We start from the raw sequence: 17,068 nt of genomic DNA, 5'->3' as shown, positions 1-17,068 counted from the left end.
TTGAGTTGCTCATGTTGACATCTCCAGTAGGAAACCTCTTGACAGGAATAATTAAAAAATGCTCTTGAATATGTGTTAATTTTTACAAAATAATAAAGAGTCTGTTTTAATCTATCTTTTAGTATAGTTTTAGATAGATTTTTCTAAAAAATTAAAGTATATTTCCTGTCAGGATATTAAAATCTAAGCAGAGCTATGAATTTCTGCTGCTATCAGACTAACATCTTGGTCACGCCCCCCCATATAGATCTCTTTCTGAAGTCAATAGTGTTGCTATGACAAAAATGCATTATGTGCTATTATGCTATGAGACTTCTAAAATGTGATCTAGTTAACAGTTTTTATTATTTATTTAAATTACCATTACAACTGACAGCTAACACCTATATTCAAAAAGATTCAGGCTGTATCTAATCTTTCAGAAGAGGCATGAGTTAATTTTTAAGTACTTTAGGCTGAGAGCTGTAACAGCAGAATTCTTGTACAAAGCATTACAATAAGAGAATCCTTGTAAAAGCTATTACAAAATTTATTTTCCTTTATGCTACTTTTTAAAATTATTTAGATTCTTATTAATTTTGACTGGAAAAAAATTCAAGGAACTTGAATAAATGCCAAGATGAAAAAGATCACAAAAGAGCCATACAGTTCATTGCTGTTGTGGCATCCTTTAATGTAAAAGTGATTACAAAAGCAGTCACGCTTTCGTTTGTAAATAAATAATATTCCTCCTCTTGAGTGCTTGTCTGTTTAGAAAAGAGGGTATAAAGGCTCCTGCCTTATAAAAGTGAAATAGACAGCTCACTGAAATGCCCATTTCATGTAGGAAACAATAAAACTGAAAGAAATTTAAATGTCTGAAAATAAATAAACATGGCAATGCTTTTGGAGGCAATATTTTACTGCAGTAAAACTCCTTGCATATGGCTTGAAGGACTGTTTGTTGCTGTTTTGGCTTCTGATTATATAGTTTATTCTGCGCATTTTGAAACTTTGCATTTTCAGATGACATGTATTTCTTTATTTATTGATATTTTATTGGGAATGTCCGAATGGGTAGAACTCATTTTCAGAGAAGGTCCCAGGAGAAAAGCTTCAAATTATTGCAAAATTTTAAGAACAATCATTTTACAATCTTCAAGCATAAAACCAAAACAAATGCAGTTTAAATAATTATAATAAATTAGACATAAAATAAACACATTGGTTAAGAATCGATACATGGTATATAACAATCATTTAATATACTTTTAGACAGTTGGTAGAGAATTTAAAGGTAAGTTAGTCTAATACAAATAGGAATTGCAATATGACTTGTGGGAAAAACAGGCTTATGGTATATTTAGAGAGAAAGCCAGAAAAGAGAATTAGATAGCAGTAAGGAAATAAGTGAAGAAGGGAGAGTAAGGAGATATAAGGAATGAAAAGGTATTTGTTCACATTTAGATAGATTGGTTATCCTGGTTTTGAGCAATAACAGAGCCAGATTTTAGCTAGGAAGTCTTTCAGAGTAGTTTTGAAAGATGGAAGGGTGGGTATAGTTCTGATGGATACAGGTAAGAGGTTCCAGGCCTTATTAATCTTGTACGGGTATAGACAATGCCTGGCAGATTTGCTAGGTTTATAGGCAGACAGGAGATTTTGGTCACTGGATCGCAATGACCAATTTTGAACATAGTCATGTAGAATGTATTTTAGTACTAGACAGGTAGATGGATGCTTACATTGTAGTCTAAAAAGAGCATAAAGAGTACTGTGGCAAATTTTAATGTATGAGGTATATTTTATTAATGAGAATGCTGTCAGCAAGCTTCATTTCACATCTGAATGCAGTGCTTCATAAATATACATGTTAATCCAGTTATCTCTTACTGTGCTGCCTTGGACAGCTGTACAACAATGTTTGCACTAAAGAATCATAAATTTTGTTCTAATGCTGGCATGAGCAACTTCAAAAAAATTACCATAATAAGTGGATGCCTTCACAAATATAATATACTTCCAGTAAAAACAAGACTGGCTCAGCTCCTAACAGTAATTAATTTTAATAAGAACTATTAGTACAAACATAATGACCATATTTTATATAGAAGTCTATTTAATACACCAGCCTAAGGCTGATGTGGTCATTGTAGTCTGTTGTATACTTAAAGTGGCAATGAGAGCTTTCTAAAATGCTCTACGATATATTAAATGCTGGTCTCCAGTAGCATTTCTGGAAGAAAGTGCTACATAATAACAATGATAATCATTATCATTAGCTGGATTAATAACTGCCTGCATATATCTACAAAAGCTTTATAAGATTATCAAAGACTATCAGCAAATTTTTGTTTTGTTTCATTCCAATTTCAAATGTGCAGAAAGCCATATTAAGCCTGACGATTAAGAAAATGTGTTGCATAATGAGCAATTTTCGTTCTCACTACAACTTGCTGTAATATTGTTTAATTTCTTCATAGCTGGATTATATACTATTTGAGCAGGCATGTAAGCAATTTAAAAGTTCAGCAGTCCTTATAACCTTTACTTGTACATATGCCCTCTGCATATTCCTCTGTAGCCATACCATCTATATATAATGTGCTATATAAGTTTTTCTTCATTTGTAAAGTGTTTTTGCCCAGGCAGTAGCTTCAGTCCATTGACCAAGTCATAATATGAAAACAGATGCTATTGTTCCTTTCAGGAGGTCTGAAATTTGTTTTTGTTTTTTGGTTCAAAGGGACTGAAGGGATGCACTACGTCCTGAAAGAATAGTTTTGATCTGAGTTAGAGGGATCCATATTTTTTATGGAGAGCTTAGGAATAACAGCAGTTGCATGTGTGCTCATGGAGATGCAATCATTGTGATGTAAAAGACAAGGACAATGTTTTGTAAAAGTTGAGCAGTACTTCTTAGCTGCAATAATTTCTTATACTTGGAACTTTGTTTTTTTATGTGCAGGTCTCTTGTGTTGTTCAAAACATAATCCAGTTCTCTGGAAACCTGCACCTTTTTCAGTTTATGCCCAGTTCATGTCTAGGAAAATACTCATGACTGTAAATATGGAACTTACTTCTCTTATTAAGTATTTTTGTACCATTCTGTATACCAGTCTTTTGTCAGAGCAGCTTCAATAAGACCTTCAATAAGGCAGCAATGATTTACAGATCATCTTTATTGAAGAAATACTTCTTATTTTCTTTAAAACAGCTTGAATAAATGTATAGTCTTCATCATTTCAAATTTATACACACCAGTTTTGTATTTAATTTGCTTCATAATGTAAATACATCTCAACTGTAAGCCATTTTAGTCTGTACATCCCCCTGTCACTAATCCCTACCAGAAGTACTGATCTTGACTATTCAAAAACAGACTGTGATTGAAATACATACAGGGAATTCCAAAATTGTCTGTTACATGCTTAAAGCATTTTTGCAAAGGGAGATTTGGACTTCAATGCCCAGTGACCCCAAGATGGACAACTACTACTCCAACAGCTCTGTTAATAATTTACATAAACTCTGAGGTCACTATACCTCAGAGAAGAATATTCTGTGACATATCTCATGTCCAGGCTTAACATAGCTTGTAGCACATTTGGAGTTACAGTTTCACTGTTCTGAAGTTCTCATTTATGTTATGACAGTTTTAATACTCAGACTTTCAGCAGACACCCACAGACAAGCCCCAAGATATGTGCAATTATATGCAAACAGACATATACTCACACTGTATATTAAATCAGATTTCTTTTTTCATAGTCTAGTTTTCAATAGTTGTTGCTGATGCCTGTTCAAAGTTCAACTTGACAATATTTAGAATTCATTGTCTTTGAAATTAGAATGAAACAAAACAGACATGATTTAAATGACACTGACTTCATGTTATCAATAACTGGAAGGACTCAAAAGGAAAAAAGTAACTCTAACTAAAAAAAAATTTGTTCTTAACTATAGTTGTATAAAGCATTTCATGATATAAATTGCATGAATATAGTAAAGCCTTAACAGCAATTGTATGTGATAAAGATACTAACGTAAACAAGTTATTTTCTCTTTTTTTAGTTTTAAGAAATTTAGACATTGCAATGTAAAAAGAGAAAAAGGCTGGACAAAGCATGTTTAAATTAATATGCTGCAATCTTTGGCTGTTGAGGTAGAGATGGGATATAAAAGTACACTGATTATAACATATGTAGAGTTGAGATGTTTTCTCTTAATTTTGAATAGGGGCATGTTTGGATTTGTGCCCTTGGCTTAATCTAATAATAAGGTGTGTGTGTGTGTGTGTGTGTGTGTGTGTGTGTGTGTGTGTGTGTGTGTGTGTGTGTGTGTGTGTGTGTGTGTGTAAACATGTGAGCTTTGAATATAGAGCACTGTGCCTGCAATGAAACATTTTTCCTTTAGCAAACGTTCAGTGTGAGTTGAGAAGCCTGCGACTAAGGTCAACTTGTAAATTACGTGCTTATATTTCCATGGAGATAAACTGACTACAGGTCCAAGCAATAAATCTCAAGAGTTCTGGCCATTGTTAACTGAGGAAATTGTAAAATTAAAAGGTGCAGTGGCAAGCAGCTTAGTAAAAAATAAAGTGAATGTGAGATACCAGATTTTCTGCTATCTAAATACTACTATGCAATCACTATTATGGTGTATAATTTAATTTTATTTAAATATATCCAGTTCACTTTTTCTTAAGGATAAAAGTTAATGCTTTCTGAAATTATACATGCTGTTTTTCACATTTGGGCGGGGAATAAAGAATAGGCAACAGCAGACAGCAATTAGTATAAGTACAACCACATGTTGTAGCCTCTGCCTTAGCATGGATGACCTTAATTTTAGTTTAGGTAATACCTGTGGATACAGCTATTCATTTGGGAAAATTGTTTCTATCAGGAGGATTAAACTACATTATTTTAAGATGTACATAATATTGTTTTGTTAAGCAGTTAAGCAGTTATGGGGTGTTCTATGGTAGGTTTTTTTTCTCTTTTTTTTTTTTTGAGGGTTTTCAGTAACACAAAAAGTCTTTTAAGATGTGACAGAGGTTCAAATGGAGATGACAAGAAATAACTGCATAAAATATCAACTTTCCAAACATTAGTGGGTGAATGTAGCATAAAAGTTGGAAAGAGATATTTTAAAAAGCTATCATATATAGTCAGTGGGGAAAATAACTTACTATCACAATGGCCACACTATCCATATTATTTTTGAATCTGAATTGCCTCATATGTATTGACAAAAAGGTAAAGAGTACTGAATTATGTCAATAAATACAAAGTACAAATAGTAATGGTACAGGAGATAGATTTGTAAAGAAGTGAGCATCTGAATTTGATAAAGAAATAATTTCATAATGGGTATTCAGCAGAATTTCAAGGACAAAGGCAACAGGGAGTACTGATACTAATTCCTAGAGGAGTACCAATTGTGATAGCAGAGGAAAAAAGATAAGCTTTTTAGATTTGTGGTAGGGAGGCGCTATTGCCAAGGCAGGGTGATTACACTGTCATGTATTTATATTCCATCTAACATTACTATTATGGAGCTTAAACAATTTTGGGGAGAAGTAATCAGCTTTCAGCAGGGAGTATTACTTACAGGTGAGGACTGGAAATTGATTTGCAAAAGTAACAATGTATCTGATGACCTAGAAGGGAAAATATAACAAAAGAGGGTAAAATTTTGTAGAAATTTATGAAAATATTTGGTATTTAAGACATGAGTTTAGAAGTAGGAACTTGGAGAAAAAGTACATATTATTCTCCAAGGTACAATAACTGAACTAGACTAGACAAAAGTTATATTTCACAGAAACATGTGCATTTAACTGAATTTCAGATCACACTCCAATAACAACTAAGATAAAATGCAGGGTAATGAAGTAAAAATGAGACACTGGTGCTTTCCCTCCTACCTGTTAAAAAGAGACAAAGTTAAGGAATGTGTAGTGGTAATTATTCAAAAGATTTTAGGGAAGAAATAAATTGATTTAGATGTCATAGCTAGTGAATGGGATAAAATTAAAGTCAAGTTGAAAACAGAATAGAAATAAAAGAAAAAATATGGTTAAAAAGTAACATGAATTATTCAGAGGGGCTGACAAAGGTTAAATTATTGCAGAATAAGGGGACTCTCAGAGAACAAGAAGAGGCAGAGTGCTAAAGGGAAAATAAGGGAGTTCTGGATAATATGCATGAGTTTAGAGAGATTGTTGTTAAGCAACTGTTTTTGATAATAACTCCAGAGCATAAAAACTTTTATCACAATAACTTATTCAACAGAAAGTAGAAAGTACATTTTTTGTAAGATAAAGTAAAGGTGTTACTGCTCAATGCTAGAATCTGAACAAGAAGCTACACTCTCTGGAAGTACTTCTCATCCTGAAGAGTGTTGACATCTGTGCAGTTACTGAGACATGGTTTAAAGCCGTGGAAGACACCCAAGCAGTACAAGGCTCTAATGCATACTACATGTTTAGACCATCTGCTGCACAAGAAGGGACAAGAAGGGACAAGAGGTGGAAGTGTAGCCATATACATATAAAGTAATTACACCTCAAGATTGGTCAAACAATATGACATGCTTGAGCTAGTCCATGTCCACATAACCCTAGGTAAAGTCCCATACCATATCCTTGATAGGCGTAATAATTCATGGTGTAATAATCCTCTTAGGAGTTTATTGTAATTAATTGTTATGAGCATGTAATTTGTTGATTTAAATCATGTGATTTCAATTAATGTTATATAAGAATGTATTGTATTGAATTATTTTATTGCCTGACAAAGTATTTTGGAAGAGGACTGCAACTTTCATCTCTCTACACAAAGGTAAACCATCAACAGACCCAGGGAATGATAGACCCATAAGTTTGACTAGTCTTATATGCAAGGACATGGAAAGAATTATTATGGACTTAATAAACAAAGATATAGGAATTCTTCAAACACTGTACCCATCCCACTTGAGTTTCATCAAGGGCAGGTCATGCCTTCTAAACATGGTAGAGACATGGATGAGGGTAAAATGATACATACTGCCTACCTTGATCTGGCAAAGGCATTTGACATAATACCACACTTGAGTATTATAGATAAGCTCACAAATTTGGGCATAAATCTATATCTCACCTAATGGATAACCAAATGGTTCAAAGATCGAACACATAAAGTTGGGGTGGAATAATCCACCTCCACTAAGAGGCCTGTTACTAGTAGTGCTCCCCAGGGCTTGGCACTGTCAACTTTCCTATTTGGAATATACTTTACTGAATTTAAGGCAAATGTACAGGGCCTTTGGCTGACAAAATTTGCCCATGACTGCAAACTGGGTGCAATCACTGAATCCCCAAAATGTAGATATTATCCAGGAAGGTCAGACACAGACGAATAACTGATGCTAGAACCATGGCCTAAAACGTAGTGCAAAAAAACCATAGTTACACCCTTTTGAAAGATGACTACCCCTGTAAATTACAACATTGCAACACTCGCCTAAGACCAGACTCAGAGGTAAGGGACTTGGGAACTCAAAGTGATAGTAACCTGAACTTTGATCACCATGTGTCCATGGTAGTGAGAAATTTTTCTATATGATGCAGCTTATAAGGAAGGACATAGCATCCAGATCTAAGGAGATCACAATTTCACTATACTCAGACCTAATTAGGCCAGTAATGTAGTACAATGCCCCTTTTGGCATTTACCTGACCAGGCATTTTCAACAAGTGGAGCAGCCACAGAGGTTCCTCACTAAAAGAATACAGGGTGTAAATAATATTTCCTATGCAGATCATTTCAAAGCCCTGTCCCAGTATTTGGTCTCCTACAGACTTCTGGGAGTAATCTATGCCTAACCTACAAGATCTTCTACATAGTTAAAAAATGAACAGCACTAGAAATACCCAATCTAAAGATCTAAACCTTGTCTGTGACATGAATAAGATATGTTGGAGGGAGAGATATGTGTTTCAGAGATTGCCCATTTTCTTGAACAAACTCCCCATTCATGTGAAACAGAGCTCTTCCTTAAGCCTATTTAATTGCAATTTGGACCAATGGTTAGGCTCTCACAAATTCACCCCTGGCTTATTGCCTGTGGCCCTTATGGACAGGGGCAGTTTATAGATGCCCTATGTCACAGGCATATACAAAAGTTGTTCTAGCCCATGGGCTTTGATAATTTGGAAAACTGGGGCATAAATGGCTAGGCTGAAAAAGGCTCTATAGCAGATAGCCTAGTAATCTCCTATGATCCTACTGTCCGAGAGAGTTGTTGATAAAATTATGGCATCCATAACGAACAAAATAACCAGCGATCTGTAGAGGATCCTGCAGAGGCACTAGAGATACTTCAGAATTTTTATGAAAATTTGTATAAAGTGGAAAAATCAAGAAAGAGCACAAACGAAATGTTTATGGAAGTCTTAAGTATGCCAAGGTTACAGGTAGATGAAGCTCAACAATTAACAATTAAGATAAGAGGAGATGAGATAAAAATGATTACATGTAATCAATCTGCAGGAAAGCCTCCAGAAATAGATGGTATTGCTTTGGAAGTTTGTAAGCTAGGAGGGAAGAAAGTGATAAAAACCTGGAAGGTTTTATTTAACAGTATTTTAAAAGGAGGGGAAGCACCAATAACCTGGAAGAAAGACGTGGTGGCTGTAATACCTGAAGATGGCAAAGACCTGTTAGACCCAGCTTCATATAGGTGCATTTCAATTTTAAACCAAGTTTATAAAGTGGATATATCTATATTACTGTAAAGAAAGCAAGATAGATATGAATCAATGTTGTTTTGAGGATGTGAGACGAACATTTGACAACATTAATACAAAAATAATGATCCATATTAAAGCAGAATGTAAGAAAATACCACTCTTAATGGTGGATCTTAATGCAGAGAAAGCATTCAGTAGAGGTAGCTGGGATTGTATGAGTAGAGCAATGGAAGCATTTAATTCCCTGGTACAATAATGTTAATTAGAAGGACATATTAGGGATCAGAAGCAAAAATTAATGTGGGAGGGTTTCTCCTTAAAAAAGGAGACGTAATATTAATATTATTCAACTGTGGCAATACAGAGGGCTCAAACTCCTATCACGTTGCATGAAAGTTCTGGAGAGGGTGGTTGATAAACGTATATACAGAGTAGTAGAATGTAAGATGGGAAATGAACAGTTTGGATTCAATTCAGGATGCAGCACAACAAACCTGATGTTTGCTGTGAGACAGACACTCAGGAAGAAGCTAGAAATTGGGAAACAGTCCAACTGGGCATTCCTAGACTTGGAGAAAGCATATGACAAGGTCTCAAGAAAGCTGATCTGGGCAGTACTGCGGTGGTTTGAAGTCCCAGAAACATTAGTAGAATTAGTGCAAGCTATGTACAAGGACCCAATGGCTCAAGTACAAACAGTGTTTGGCCTCACAGAAGGGTTCCCAGGGAGAGTGGGTGTACACCAGGGTTCAGCTTTGAGCCCATTGCTGTTCATACTGGTGATGGACTACATTAGCAAAGAGGTCAGAGGAGACAGATCAACAAAGTTGCTGTATGCAGAAGATGTGGCATTACAGGCTGACTCTGAGCTAGAACTTCAGCAAAAGATAGGAAAATGGAATTCAAAACTGAAGGCACATGGGATAAAACTAAGCACATACAATGGTAATGGTAGCAAACTGGGGAAATCAGAAGTTGAGAATAGAGACAGAAGGGAAGATAGTGGAACAGGTAAACAGCTTCAAGTATCTGGGTGGGAGTGGTTGAGGAGAACGGAAGTCTGAATGAATAGGTCAAAGCTAGAATCAGAGGGGCTGCAGCCAACTTGCATAGAGTGTCAGGTATAGTCTATGACAAAAGAATGCCAAAGAAGCTGAATGAAAAGTAAGGTATACAAGACAGTGGTGTGACCAGTACTACTGTATGGTAGAGAAACCTGGGCAGTAAAGCCAGATCAGTTGAAGAAGCTAGAGGTGATGGAAATTAAATGCCTGCGAAGGGTGGTAGGATCCACACTGTAGGACAGATGAATTAATGAGGACATAAGAGCAGAAGCCAAAGTAGCTCAAATTGCAGAAAAGATCAAAGAAAACAGATTATGGTGGTTTGGACACACGTGTAGAAAAGCAGAAGACAATCTGGTGAGGAAGGTTTGGGACAAACAGGAAGAAGGTAAGAGGAAGCGAGGACATCCAGTAAAGAGGTGGATGGATTATGTGAAAGAAAATCTGCGACAGTCGGGCATGAGTATTAAAGAAGGCAGGAGTGTGGCAATGAATCGAGAGAATTGGTGACAGTTAACATGATAGAAAAAAATGGAAAAAAGAGGATGATGATGATGATGATGATAATGATGGTTGCATCTGAACAGAGGCACCAGGCAGGATTGAACTATTTCCTGTTTTGTTATCTGCTTTTTATTTAGTCATTGGCAAAGAAAATAAGGGACTGAAAACCTCAAGGATATAATTGGTATGATAAGCAAGAAAAGTTTGCTTTACCTGCAGATGATATTATTTTGTACTGGATAAAAACAGAAAAGGATGCCTCAGTGTTGAGGAACATTTTGAGAGAGTTTCAAGTCCTTTTCACAATGTAAAGTTAATGCAGATAAAGCAAAGGCTATGGCTATAAAATACGTACCCACATATGAATTATTTCAGCAATACTCATATTTATGGGGACAAGATAAAATGAAGTATTTATGAGTTTGGATTAAAAAGGATTCCGTTATGGAATCTAATGTTTTGTGCAAAGAGAATAAACAAAAGATACAAAAACTGAGAAATGGGAAGCTCTTGTTTATGGATATGATAGCAAGATAAAGCAGTGAAAAATGTGTTTAGTCCCTTTAGTTTTATATGCAGCTCAGGCATATATTTAGCAGCCACAGAAGTTATGTAGGGCAAGGGTCGAGTGGGATAACTTCATCCTTCCAATATTACAAAGTGGTTTAGGGTTACTTGATTTCAAAGGATATTTTAGAGGTATACAGTTAAAGCTCATGTACATAACACAAGCAGAAAGCTATGACTGAAAGTGGAAAGGGGTGATGATGAAGTGGGGGGAGGATTAAAGAAATAAGTAGAGAGTAGGATTTTGGCTGCAGATCCTTAAGGACAATGACAACAGCCAAACAGAATATCGCAATGTCTTGCATGCAGAGAGACACAAAATCATAAAATATCAAGATTTGCAGGCAGAAATGAGAGTAATGTGAAATAAAATACCCAGACAGTTACAATAGTAGTAGGAGCAACTGGTCTTATAAAAAAGAATCTGCAATCATATTTAGATATGTTATCAATAAATGTAACTCCGTATGACTCGCAGAAGTAGTTATTACTGGGCACATTGCGGGTGCTGTGAAGAGCACTTCTGGCTAACATCAAAGATTGAAACAATTCTAATTTCATGAACTTTAATCATACTTTGACTTAGGAAAGGGGTCCATTCTACTCATGGTATTTGAAAACTAAAAGATTTGGCGATATTAAAAAAGGAGAAGTAATATTACATTAATAACATAGCAGTAAGTATTCTAAGAGCTAAGCCAACACAAGAAAGGAGATTTCACTGATATGGGCAACTGCACTTAGGGGTACAGTGAATAGGCAAGATGGGGTTGTAATTTACAAAAGAAAACTGGCAAAGAAACCAAGATATTGGGAGCAAATAATTAGAGAGCGAAAGATGGAAAGAGGCCAAGAAGACATTTGGACTGCAGGCTACAGAGTGCCTGCCCTATCAGGGATCGATATCATATAGGCAAATTGAAATGAATAATGGAATCCTAAATTAAAGACCTGCTCTCGTGGAGGTTTTAGTTGAATATAGAACTGAAGCTGCTATTAAAAAAAGAATAAGTTGTAGGGCATATAAAATATTGCATCATAACTACAGGAACCAGTCAGAGGAATTTAGGAAAGATTGGGACTAGAGACTGGATTAGCAATTCACAAGGAAACAATGGAAGGATACATGTACGGCTCCAAAATATGCAAAAAAGCCTAGAAGTTTTAGAATTTTTGCTTGGAAGTATTGAATAGGTATTTTATTACCCCAAGCACGTTCTAAAGAATTTTTCCTCAGGAAGATGCCAAATATTTGAGGTGTGATGGGTAAGAAAAAGGTAATTAAAAACATATAGATGAAACAACAAAAAACAGTAAATTCAGTGAGAAGCATTTATTTTATGACATAGCACAAATAGCACAAATCCAAAAACTCCAGTGCCTTGGCTTGACAGCCTTCAAGAAGTAATAAAAACTTTACATAACCACACACCTCAAATAGTATTTCTAAAAGCAACAGATAATATCAATTACACAATTAAATAATTAAAGTAAACACTTCCAATTACAGTCTAAGTTAAGTCCAGCAGAGGTCAGGTTTCTATATTTTAAAATAAATACAGTTTCTTTATACAATAATGTTTTTCTTAATATCCAGACATTTATCATAGGGAGTTATTTGCTCCAAAATGGTACGCTTAAGTTCCCTTAGATCATTATTATGACATAACTTAAAATGCGTAGCAAGATGGCTTTCAAGTCTAACATTTTTAATATCCCTAACATGTTCCTGTAGTCTAAACTTGAAAGGCCTCTTGATTTCCCCTGTAAAAAAACAAATCACAAGAACATTTCAGTACATAAACTATTCCTTCTGTGTTGCAACATTTTCTCCCATCGGGTCTAAAAGGCATACCATTAATTTTAAAAATATACTTACAATTCACATAACTATTGCAAATAAAAATTCCCATATCTCAAAGTTCTTTAAGTAAACTGCTCCCAGGTATAGTGAATTTACTGTGAACAATCATATTTTTTATACTTTATCCTCTCTTAAAGGAGACTGAAGGGAATCAAATAATGTGTTTATAAATTCCTTCAATTTTAATAAAAAATAATACTTTATAATATTTATCACTTGTTCACTAAATATATTATATGTAGTAACTATACAGACTTTTTTAAGAGTAGCAACCCCCCTCCTTCAATTTTTTTATAGCTGCATCCACCCATTTTAACATCCGCTACCTGGATGTCATTCCTTACTTGGTATAACTAAGAATATATCTTTGGAAGTGTTATAAGTTGGCAGACTTTAAAAATCCCCATGTGGAGTACTCTGTCAGGAATTATTGGGTGAGCAAATGGGTATAACTAATGAAATTTTTTTTTTGAGTAGCAATATGGGATTTGAATTGATTAGACATAGTAAGGCCTTGTTATGTTTCATTGAGGTGGCTGCCAAAAAGATGATTACTAGAAAATGGCAATCGGCATCTAAACCAACTGTCTTTGAAGTTTTGAATATTGCAACAGAGATAAAAGAACTGGAAGTAAGATTTTTAGAAAAGTGAGGACATACATAGAAAAAAATGGAAGCTGTGAGAATAGTACATGCAGAATAATGTTTTAGAGGAGGAATGAGTTTAAAGGGAAGGTAAGAATTGAGCAATTTATTTTTGTACATATAAACATCCTGGTTTAAATAATATAGTTATTATCAAACCATTTTTAAAAATGAGATCTTTAAAAAATTGTAATGTTCCATATAGCTTTTACTGCTGTGTTCTGAATGGTCCTTTTGTTCATGAGATTATTATTTAAATTAAATGTGGTTTAGTGATTGTTTTTAGCACTGACAAATAGTTTTTTTTTCCTGAAAGCTTTGCCATTTTATTGTTTTGATAAAAATCCAAATCAGAGAGGGTTTTGTGTGTTAATTGAGCATTTTTTATAATGTTGGATTGGGGCTTGTTATACAAACAAATATTTGTGATGTTTAATGTTTGTAACTGAGAACATGTCAATATAGTTTTTCTTTTAGATAAATGTATGTATGCTGATATCTTAAGCGATAATTCAGTAAAGGTATTAAGAAAAAAAAGCAAAAGAAAGTGAATAAAAATACTACAGCCCTTACGTAACCTTCACTATGGATGTATCTTCTCTGAGAAGGATGGACATTGGGAATCATATGTGTATTCTAATAGGCAAGAGGGAATATACTCATTTTCCCTATGTGGGGAAGTCTTTGATCATTGGGACTGGACTTTAGCCAGTGGTTTGTTCCTAGTAACAGTACATATTCCATGGAAATCTGGTAAATTAGCAAACAGTCTAAGCAGGAATCTGCTCTTTCTACATAAGTGGTCCATGGACTAGAAAAGTATGGCCAGAATATTTCACTGATGAGACCAGAGTGCAGCAATTTCTACCATCTAATTCAAAGGCCCAGCTCCACAGTGTTTATCAGAGACATGGCTATGAATGCCCACATTTCCTTCTTATTCTCATTGCAGTGCAAAAAACACAGTTTCCAAATATCTTTTCTTTGTGTGTCATATCCCATTTCTTAATAAGACCCAGTATCCTGAAAAGTTGCACAATTTCCACCCTATTTATGGAACAATAAGCTTCCTGTATATGTTGAAAAAGAGATTGTTAGTACCAATTACCAAAGGGGAATGGAGGTGCTGGATCTTAGAAAATATACTAAAGCTGCTTCTACAAAGCAAACATTGCAAGCTGGAATATTACCCACACCTAGCTGGGTCCCGGTGGAACGCTAGATTAGTAGTTAGGAAAAAATGTTTCCCCAAGTCAGAATGGAAAGAGTAAAATTTGGGATTCAGGGGGGAGAGGTGCATTTGATTTAAGTTGGCCAGAAGAAGAGTGCTGCACCCTGATTATGGGATAGATAAGCCGGTTCACTGGCAAGATTGGCTCAGTTAAGTAATTATAATTTGGCAGGACCTGTGTACTAAGGGTCTAAATGGGCTGATATCCTACCAGGACTGCCAAACTGAGCTTCTGGCATATGACTGTAAATTCTGGCAGTACCTACAGCTATAATCACTTCAACACTCCACATCCCCTAATACATCAACCCAGCTACTGTCTGCCAAGCCCTCTCTACTGATTTGGCTTCAGTCAGAAGATAATTTTTGGTTTCTGTCTGTAAATATCCAATCCCTTAGATCCATTTCAGGTAAAATGGGCTAACACTTTGGGTTTTACATTCACACTGTAACAATGGAATACTACTCTATTAGCATGGCGAGAGTTTGCAGATGTTTTAATTTTTGTTTCCATATGCTTCAAAATATTAACCAATGGCAACATTCCCAACAGTGAACATTTTAACAACAAGGGGTCCCTAATAGTTTCTGTTGGGAGGTGCAACCAGGCGTCTGTTAACTAATTTAACCTGATCTGAGATTGTGTAGAGTAAGGCAGTCTAGCTTAAAGTACACAATGCAGCTTCATGGGCACACATATCCTGTCTCCCATGTTTAGACCTCTCTGGGTTTTAGCTTTTAAGGTTGTAGTCTCATTGTTCAGATATTTCTGCTAATCAATTAAGGATGTTAGTGTTAATGACAGTAGCTATTATCTTTAATCATTGGAAAACAGGCTCAAGAAATAATTTGCATTGGTTTACTTAGAATGAAAAATGCCTTCAGTTACAGAAAAATGTCCAGAATTACTGATCAATTCTTTAGTTTTACTTCTGTGCCATTATCTAATGTTATTTTATGTATGTGACCTTTATAGCTGACTACTGCATTAAGAATAGGAATAGGCAACAATGTATAAGTCAAATGGATCTGTTTCAGTTAATTTTATTTTCTTTTCTTTAATGTTAGGATCAGATATCTTGTCATTTTTTTACTCAGGTTATCACTTCATACCTCTCATCAATAGACAAATCTGTGTGTAATTAATGCATGTTGGGTAATCTTTGTTGGATCTCTTTATCCTATAATATTCAGAAACATTTTTTATTTAACCTTATGAATTTCTACAACTGTACTATTGTGGCTATGGTATTAAAATGTTACCTGAAGACTGAATAAAGTATTTGTGATCTAAGAAAATAAATAACAAATGCTCCAAATGAAAAGAACTAAACAGAAAAATAATTTAATAACATTCAGAATGGCTGTCAGAGATAAAAAAGAAATGTAGCTAAATGCTGTTACAGATAAGAAGTCATCCTTTTAAAAACACATCAGGGACTAAAACTGAAAGAACTGTCCCAATATTATTCAAAGTAAGGATGATGAGATACTTTCTGTAGCTGATGAATTTGCTAACAGATTTTTCTGAGGATACCTACTCACACAGTCAAAACTTGATGCTATGGCTCCCACTGCAGGCATATACCCTGAAATTAAGTGTGAGTAAAAGATGCACTGAATATGCTAAAGAAAGAGGAGCTCCAAGATGGCTGCACACTGAGCAACAGCTTGATTTTAGCTCTCTCATTGTGAAAACAGAGACTAAAGAAAGGGCCATTAACACTGTCAGTCTGGATAAAATTCAGTCACTGGCTAAAAATTACACTACCTGGATTCCAGCAAAGAAGAACTTTAGAGAACCTGAAAGAAAATCAACCGGAAAAACATGAAGAGAAACAGCTGATGTAGCTATTAAGGAAAAAGCTTCAGCTTTGGTACAGGATATGGCTTCCAGTAATTTAGAGAAAATAATTCATCAAATGTACTCAGAGGTGTATAAAATAAATGAAACTGAAGGAATATATTAACTCAAATAAAAAATGCTGGAATAAATGGAAGAAACTTTAACTATTCAGATGAACTTCCAATAAGTGACCTCCCAAACCTCTCATGTCAGAGGTACATGGGATATATGCAAATGATCCTTATGAACATCAGGTGTTTCAGCTAATTGGCAATTCTGAATGCCCATGACTTGTTTTGTCTTTTTAATGGACAATTTCAGGCGAATAAAGCCAAACCCCACTAGCTGTGGATATGCATATTTCGGCCTTGTTATGACCTCATCGGCACAGTACAAGCAGAGTGTTTGACTAAGCATGAGAAACACAGGGCTGTTATACCCAGCTGATGTCCATTATCATTAGGGTCACTGCAAATATATCCCAAACAAAAAACTAAAACAATGAGTGAGAAGGTCACTGAAAACCAATCTGTTTTCATTTTGTTTTTACTGATTGTTTTTTCAGTGACCTTCTCACTCATTGTTCTATTCAGATGAGCTGATAAAACTTCAAAAATCAGAAGTTGAA

At 35.1% G+C, this 17,068-nt stretch overlaps 1 protein-coding gene across 4 annotated transcripts in view; it reads left to right on the top strand.

Annotated features, from left to right (window-relative positions):
• RSPO1 (R-spondin 1) overlaps window positions 1-17,068 on the top strand; it is a 1,604,559-nt gene that overhangs the window by 123,427 nt on the left and 1,464,064 nt on the right. The gene's annotated exons all lie outside the window — the stretch shown is intronic.

This window comes from Protopterus annectens, chromosome 1.part1 (genome assembly GCF_019279795.1).
Source record: "Protopterus annectens isolate FY-2018-M chromosome 1.part1, PAN1.0, whole genome shotgun sequence".
NCBI lineage: Eukaryota > Metazoa > Chordata > Ceratodontiformes > Protopteridae > Protopterus > Protopterus annectens.
Note: the sequence above shows the minus strand (reverse complement) of the source record. Positions and strands in the feature narration are given on the sequence as shown.